A 9,081-nucleotide genomic window follows, 5' to 3' on the forward strand; every position below is an offset into this window, starting at 1 on the left:
AAGAATGTCATCGGACTGGTGGTATTGTTGGTACTGGGGGGGATTTTTTTTCCGGCATTAGTATCTGTATCTGTTGGTTTGGAGTGGAGGCCATCGACTGAGGTTCCACTCCAGGAATGACTGGATTTGGTGTACGATTTCTGCCATTTCCTGCCAGTTTTTTTTCCTTCCTGGCACTAAAAAACCTCTCCCTCTTGAGTGGCTGTGGCTACCCAGGTTTTCCCATGGCCTGGATGTTTTGTATCTTTTTGTACCCTTTAGATGGTGTGCCTGGCAATTTAAGTTACAGCACAGTCTTTCCTGTACTGAAGAGGTACACATTTCAGGGTGAAAAAGCTTACAGGAAGGGAGTTTGCATTTTCCTGTTGTCATATGGGCATGGCATTTTCTAGGGTGGTCATAGTTGCACGTCCCGTCTGTTTTTCCAGATTTCCCATGTCTGCAGATACCAAGTGCATAGTATGTGCACAGGCTTGGTTTCCGTTTGCCTTGGGTTCCTGTGACTGTATTCCCTGTTGGTGCATGTTTCCCAGTCTTATTCCTATCCTCCCTAGCACCAACAATGGAGCTCCCACCAGTTGTTTTTGGTAATACATCCTCACTATTGCTAGTGGAGTCCTCTTGTTTGCTATTTCCTGTGGTATTTCTAGTTTGCAATATTGGTTTTATCTTATCTTTGACTACACTTGTTTCCCCACTATGGCTCCTGTCCCCTATGAGGTCATTTATATGTATTCCTTCCTGCGTATAATTCCCGACTACTTGGACAAAATCTCCAGCTTCACCATTACTGTCTCCCAGGACAGCACCTCCAGCTTCACCATTACTGTCTCCCAGGACAGCACCTCCAGCTTCACCATTACTGTCTCCCAGGACAGCACCTCCAGCTTCCCCATTACTGTCTCCCAGGACAGCACCTCCAGCTTCACCATTACTGTCTCCCAGGACAGCACATCCAGCTTCACCATTACTGTCTCCCAGGACAGCACCTCCAGCTTCACCATTACTATCTCCCAGGACAGCACTATCAGCCCCACATTTACTGACTACCAGGACATCAGCTCCAGCCTTACAGTTTCTGACTACATGGCCAGTATCAAGGGCAGTACCATTCAGCCCAGACTTTTTATGTTCCCATCTGTTGTAGAAAGCTTCCAGGTTGTCTATGAAAGCAGCTTTGATGTTATCCTCTTTTAATACCCTTGTGATTTTAGTCCACAGATTTTCCTCATTTGGGCATACCCAAAAACACTTCCCTGTTTTAATACTGCTTGTAGCTAGTTCTTGGATATCTGCACAAGGGGCGTGACACCATTTTCCACAAAAATGACAATTTATCCATGTGGAAGACCGTTTGTTTGATTGACTGCAGACTATACAGAGCTTCATAATGATTTGAATGGTTGATTTACTGTAATTCTACTAGCAACCTCTTGAATACTCTATTAATAACCTACTTAAATGAAGCTCTAGCTTCAAGAGTGTATCAGTCTGTAGTGGAAGGAAGGCGGGGTAGGGGTCGGCCTAGGAAAGGTTGGAGGGAGGGGGTAAAGGAGGTTTTGTGTACGAGGGGCTTGGACTTCCAGCGGGCATGCGTGAGCGTGTTTGATAGGAGTGAATGGAGACAAATGGTTTTTAATACTTGATGTGCTGTTGGAATGTGAGCAAAGTAACATTTATGAAGGGATTCAGGGAAACCGGCAGGCCGGACTTGAGTCCTGGAGATGGGAAGTACAGTGCCTGCACTCTGAAGGAGGAGTGTTAATGTTACAGTTTAAAAACTGTAGTGTAAAGCACCCTTCTGGCAAGACAGTGATGGAGTGAATGATGGTGAAAGTTTTTCTTTTTCGGGCCACCCTGCCTTGGTGGGAATCGGCCAGTGTGATAATAAAAAATTAAAAAAAAAAAGTATAGCTTGCGTGTTGAAGAGCCGGTGATTTCTGGCAGCTCCTACAGTGACGAACGGTCGAGCCTCAATCCTTGTTTATCAATCGCTGTATCTAGCTTTTCTAGTTTTTTTTTCGTCTCCACCACAATAAATGCTATATTATCACTATAGTTGACTGGTGTAAATTTTGGAGGAAGGACGCTTTTTCTGTAGTAATAATTGCTTCTCGTTGTGTATATTGCGACCGCTGGTAACTACAGGTTATATGAAATTCACAGTATACGTCTGGAATTTAAAGAAAAAAGAAACTAATGGGTAATGGGTTGGCTGGTCTGCAGTTGGACAATTAGTTCCTGCATGCCCACTCTTATTTCTTCCAACCCGAAATAACCCTTGTGATATCTGTTAGATAGCCACTCTACTGTCTTGTGGTTCAATTTATTCTGAATCAAGGCACTCAACAACCACTCTGCTCCCTCCAGATCATATTTATTACTCAAGGTCTTAAGAGTGCTTTCTAGTTTGATCCTAAATTGCTGTAAGCCATTACGGTTGTGATCTGGAGTCTTCAAACTAGCCAAAATTCAATTCAATTCAATTCAATTCAAAGTTTATTCTCTATAAGGATTACAATGTTGGATTTACAGAATTTGGTTATTGTGTGGTTTACATGTAGTTAAATAATGATTACAGAGTGTACCACTAGAACGCCTAGCATGGCTAGGCATTTCGGGCAGACTTAGTTTAATTCTTTATTTTAAAATATTACAAATTATGAGGTAAGTTGGTATCATGGCTAAGTGACTAAATACTAGTTTGTGAGTTTAGCAATGTGAATGCTTTTGTTTTGGCACAGTACATAGTTTCAGTATTGGAGTATCATAGGATTCATTATTTTAAGATTGAGATTAATATTTCTGTTTATGGTCAAATGGGTGAGTGTAAGTGTGAACCACCAGGTGGTATTCGTGTAGTTAGTTGATGGGGTGTATCAGGGAGATAAGATGTTTTCTAATGGTAGTTTTGAAGGTGATGAATGTGTCTGCAGTTCTAGAGTTCTCAGGTAGGGTGCTCCAGATTTTAGGGCCTTTGACATACATTGAATTTTTGTAAAGGTTTAGTCGGACACAGGGAATGTCGTAGAGATGTTTGTGTCTGGTGTTATGCCTGTGGGTTCTGTCAAAACTATCAAGAAAGCGTTTTAGGTCAAGGTTGATATTGGAGTTTAAGGTCCTGTAGATGTAGATTGCACAGTAGTAAGTGTGGATGTACTGAACAGGGAGTAAGTCTAGATCTATGAAGAGTGGGGGGGGGGGGGTGCCAGGGATGGGATTTAGTGATTAATCTTACTGCAGCTTTTTGTTGGGTTATTATTGGCTTTAGGTGTGTTGCTGCAGTTGATCCCCAAGCACAAATAGCATAGGTGAGGTATGGATAAATAAGTGAGTGGTATAGTGTGAGAAGGGCATTTTGCTGCACGTAGTATCGTATCTTGGAGAGGATCCCAACCGTTTTGGATACTTTTTTGGTTATGTGTTGGATATGGGTGCTGAAATTCAGGTTGTTGTCAAGGTATAGGCCTAGGAATTTGCCCTCATTATGTCTGGTAATTAGAGTGTTGTCGATCTTAATGTTAATTTGTGCATCTCCTGCTCTGCTACCAAACATAATATAGTAGGTTTTGTCAGTGTTAAGCTTAAGTTTATTGGCTGTCATCCAAGTCGATATTTTGATCAGCTCCTCGTTAACAATGGTGTTGAGGGTGGCAAGATTAGGGTGAGAGATGACATAAGACATGTCGTCAGCAAAGAGAATGGGTTTCAGGTGTTGGGATACGTATGGAAGATCATTGATGTATTTGAGGAAGAGCAGGGGACCAAGGACACTTCCCTGCTGAACTCCAGTATCAAGTGGCCATATTGTTGATGCTGTGTCTTTAATGGTGACATACTGATACCTATTAGTAAGGTAAGATTTGAAATAAGCAAGCGCATGGCCTCTTATACCGTAATGGTCAAGTTTGTGGAGTAGGATGTCGTGGTCTACTGTGTCAAAAGCTTTTCTTAGGTCAATAAAAATTCCTAGTGGATATTCCTTATTTTCCAATGCTGTGTAAAGCAGATCTAGCATTTTTATGATTGCATCATTAGTGCTTTTATTTTTCCTGAATCCAAATTGGCAGGGGTTGAGTATGTTTTGTGCCGTTATAAATGAATATAGTCTCCTGTGCACGAGTTTCTCAAAGATTTTGGAAAGCAATGGTAAGTTTGATATTGGCCTATAGTTGTTTAAGTCTGTTGGGTCACCACCTTTATGTATTGGTTTAACCCTTGCCATCTTGAGTAGTTTCGGGATGGTGCTAGTTTCTAGTGACTTGTTAAAAAGTAATGAAATAGCATGCAAAAGGACATGGGCCGCTCGCTTGTACAGTAATGGTGGGACATGAGACAGATTCCCTGAGTTATTTTTAAGTGACTTTATAATCTCGGTGACTTCCGAGGTCTCAGTTGGTGCAAGATAGAAGGAATTTGGGAAATTCCCATCTAGGTAGTCCCCGGCATGGGCATTGGTATGTGGGATTTTATTGGTGAGATTAGATCCTATGGTTGAGAAGAAGTCGTTTATCTTGTTAGCTGTGTCAGTGGGATGTAGTGGTGTTTCATTAGGTTTAGTTAGGACAATATTTTTTTTTTTTTCAGTTTGTGGGTCCCTAGAATCTGAGAGAGTGTTTTCCAGGTCTTTTTTATATCTCCTCTAGTGTCTGTGAATCTACTGGAGTAGTATAGTTGTTTGGCTTTCTTTATTACTTTGGTGAGAACTGATGAATAGTGTTTAAGAATATCTTTGTGTATTAAGCCCTGTCTATATTGCTTTTCATATTGGTGTTTCTTGTCATTGGATTTCAGAATGGTGCTGGTTAGCCATTGGCAACCAAGCCATTTGTTTGTGATCTGTTTCGTTTTTATAGGACAATGTTTGTTGTATAGTCTAAGTAATTTGTTAAGAAAGATGTCTGTCCAGTCATCAATACCATTGGCCTTGGAGAATTCTGTAGGCCAGTCAACAGTCTCTAGGTCAGCTGTGAACTTCCTTATTGAGGCCTCGTCATGGAGTCTAAATGAGACTTTGTTGTATTCAAGTGGTGGTTTACTAATGTTTGTCAGGAGGAAGGTAGGGTAGTGGTCTGTAGTGCTATCTGTGATTATCCCTGATTTAAGGGGGGCTAGTATATTGGTCCATATGTGGTCTATTATGGTTGCACTTGTCTCAGTGAGCCTGGTTGGTTTAGTTATTGTTGGTATGAGAAGTGTGTTATTCATATTGTTGATGAAATCAGTTACAGGCTGATCATCTAGTAAGCCAAGGTTGATGTTGAAGTCTCCAGCTAAGAGAAGGTGGTGCTTATTCATTTGTCTGTTTGTTATTAGTGACTTTAATTTCTCACTGAAATTTGGGATGTTTGTATGAGGTATCCGGTAAATGGCACCGATTGTTATAGGTGTCTTAAGGTTTTTTACAGTAAAATTAGCAAAAATGTATTCCCCATATTCATCACTAAAGCAAGTGGTGCTAATACAAGATAATTGGTTAGAGTAATAGATTGCAATACCACCCCCAACTTGGTTTGGTCTGCAGTTGTGAATTGCTGTGTATCCTGGTAGAGGGTAGATATCTACTGTGTCCTGCTTAAGCCAGGTCTCAGTAAGAATAATGCAGGAGAAGGGTGTCTTTAGTGATTCAAGGAGTGCCAAGAGGTCATCATAGTGTTTGCTAAAGGACCTGATGTTGTAGTTAAGTACTGATTGACTTTTAGCATTGTTTAGGATAGTGCTGGCTTGTGATGCTGTGTAATAAAGGCAGTTACTTTCCAATAGGTTTTGATTGGGTGTCAGATTATGGAGGTTTAGATCAGGGTCAATGTGATCAATCATCTTCTAGGTTTATATTATGGTTATTTATATCCTGAGTTATGTGTTGAGTTCTAGTACTGATATATGTAGTGGTGGGAAGCTTGGATAAGTATATAGCTAGAGTATTTTGGTCATATAGAGTATAGTCACTACTACACATAATGAAGTTGATGTTGTCTATGTGTTGTGCTGGAATGAACTAAAGTACAACTAGGTATAAACTAGTAATATAAAAATGCAAATTTAAAATAGAACAAGACTCTCACTTGTAATTGCACTAAGGTCTAATATAATGACTTTTGTGGAGTCTATGTTTTGAGCTAGAATGAGCTATAGTACAACTAGATTTAATCTAATAATATAAAAATACAAATTAAAAATAGCACCAGTCTCTCACTAGTAATTGCACTATGGTCTAATATAATGAATTTGGTATTGACTATGTATTGAGCTACAATGAGCTATAGTACAACTGAGTTTAATCTAATAATATAAAAAAGGCACAAGACTCTCAATTGTAATTGCACTAAGAATTAGAGTATAACTAGATTTAAATTGACAGGATAAAATACACAAGTTAAGGTAGCAAAAGAATAATAAAAAAAAATGATAAAAATAAAAATGGCAATGACTTGGTTATAATATGCTAGTAAGATGGTAGACAGGATAATATAAAAGTTGTAGTTGAAAATACTAGTTTAAAAAAGTATAGAATAAAAATGGTCAATAAAAGAAGTTTACAATAAGTTTGATCAATATAGTTTAAAGCAAAATTGGGCAATAATACGGATTTTAGAATAAAATTGGGCAATTGAGTATTTCTTAAAGTGAGGTAGAATTATTGAGGACAAGTTATGGTTAGTTTATAATAAAATAAGGTAGAACAGTGATGTGGTAAGTTGTAAAAAAGGAGATAGATTCTGTAGATATTAAACAATTAAGACTATGAGGTAGAATGGTTGTTGAATAAAACAATGACAATCAATGGTAGTTGGGGTATTAGAATTTTAGGGGGGCACAAATTTGTGACAATATAACACTAACTGTGGACTGTGGGTATTATCTACACTTTACTCTGATTCTGTTAGTCCAGCCTCACTTAGGAATGTTTTAAGGTCATGTTCTGTAGAGATGAAGTATCTCTTCCCAGAGGGCTGTTTCCTAACTGCGATTTTTCGATCCCTCACAAAGCACTGGTGGATTTTTTGGGCATAGCGTAATTTTCTTAGCCGATAAAGAAGGTTTTGTCTTATTTTGGTAAGGCACTCATTGACGTGAACATCAGTTTTCATAGAAATAGATGTTTTTAGTAGGTTGTTTCTTTGTAGGCTAGTTTGGAATTTTAACAGCACTGTTTTTTTACCTGCTTGGTAGCCCATCAGTTTGCAATCCTTTAGGTCATCACTACGTATGTTAAGGCGAAGGTGGTCCTTGATAAGCTGTAGGGTGGTCTCCATGCAGGTCTCTTGGGTGACTGTGGGTGGGAGATGTTTGCTGTTAACTACAACAGCGTCAGATAGCTGCTGTTGGTCATTATGGTCTTAGAAGTTGGTTATGACATTGGCAAGTTGTTGGTCCACTCTTGATCTTTCCTCTGTAATGTTGGTAGTAAGTAGGGTGACTTGGTCTTTTAAAGTGTTGATGGTGTCTAGGGACCGGGTGTGGGTGTTGCTTTGTTGTTCTAGAGTGTCTAGTTTATGTTCTAGAGCAGTGATCTTGTTGAGGTAATCTGCATTGCTAGCTTTTAGTTCCTGCATTTCTTGAGTTAGTTTGGTGATCGTTTGGTTCTGAATCGTAAGGAGTTTAGCTATTTCTGGGTCAGTGATCTTCTTGACATCAAATACTGGGAAGGAGTTATCTTGGACTGTGACGGCGGCCATGTTTGTTGTTGTCTGTCATGTGTTGTGGTGGTGCCGGTGGGTGATGAGGGTTGTGTCCTGGCTGGCAGTACCACAAGTTTTCCTTGTGTTATTACTGCTCTCACCTTTGATGTTAGGAGTCCTTAGCTGGTTACTGGATCTTCTTTTATTGCTCTGACCCTTGTCCATTGGCTGTGGCTTTGGGTGAATAGTAGGCGATGGGTGATGGGTGAATGTTGTGGAGTATCACTTCAGTGGTAGCGGGGTAGGAGGTGGTAGTACGAGTCCTATTAGTTGGTAATTAGTGAACTTTTGGGTGATTTCTGCAGTTGATTTATATCATTCTGGCTCTGATCCACCAGGAGGCCTGGTCACAGACCGGGCCGCGGGGGCGTTGACCCCTGGAACTCTCTCCAGGTAAACTCCAGGTATCCACACATGTTAGTGTTATGTGGGTCTTGATTAGGTCATCACTGGGTTGCTGGGAACCTCAGGTAGAAGTAAAAATAGAGGACAAGGTTCCTGTTGCCGCTGCTGCTGCTAGCTACTAGATCCAGCCTACTTTGCTCCAAGTTACCATAAGTGACCTCCAACAAGTCAACTGCCTCACTACATTTGGGAATACTTGTATGAGAACATGCGCATCTCCCCTTACTTGTCCCTTTAAATAGCATAATTTGGTAACACTTGCAAGATCACTCCTATCATGTACGACTGCTTTAAAGATAGACCAAAACTCCTCCCAGTTTTCTCCCGGATTAAACACAGGCATGCATAATTCTGGGAATTTTGGTAGACACCTCTGATTTTCCTTACTAGGTTGACCGCAACATTGTTTACACCCTTTACCTTCTCCAAAGCCTAAGTTTTGCAGGACACAATGTTGTCTTCCACTTCATAATATTGATCCAGCAGCCGCTCCCTTTCAGCATCATCTGCACAATTCACCAGTAGATCTCTCTCATAGTCCTTATACCACAATTTATATGACTCATATCTATTTTCTAAGGCATCTAGGAGTAACTTTAATTCATCAGGGTTTACCGTTTCTTGTCCCATTAACTCCATTCACTTGTTGTATGATTTAGTAACATGGCCCTTCTGAGCTTGTAGTGACGTTTTCTTTGCTTTGGCATCCATGGACTTGCCAGCCGCACTAGCTTCCTCAGACCTAGCCATGGTTAGGGAATTAATAATCACCAATTATACAACTTAAGTAGACACCTTGTGAGAGTAATTCTTGCACTTTACTCTTGTATAAATCCTAGCCACCCATGTGCTAGTAATTAATTGGGCTAATTATCATCCACCACACGACCGATTAAATTTGTGCACCCTATACCCACTTCCTTTAATCAGTCACTTAATTATTAAGTAATTAATTCAATTAATTTTTTCACTGATTGCATCAGGTTCAGGAAGG

This window comes from Cherax quadricarinatus, chromosome 61 (assembly GCF_038502225.1).
Source record: "Cherax quadricarinatus isolate ZL_2023a chromosome 61, ASM3850222v1, whole genome shotgun sequence".
NCBI classification, from domain to species: domain Eukaryota; kingdom Metazoa; phylum Arthropoda; class Malacostraca; order Decapoda; family Parastacidae; genus Cherax; species Cherax quadricarinatus.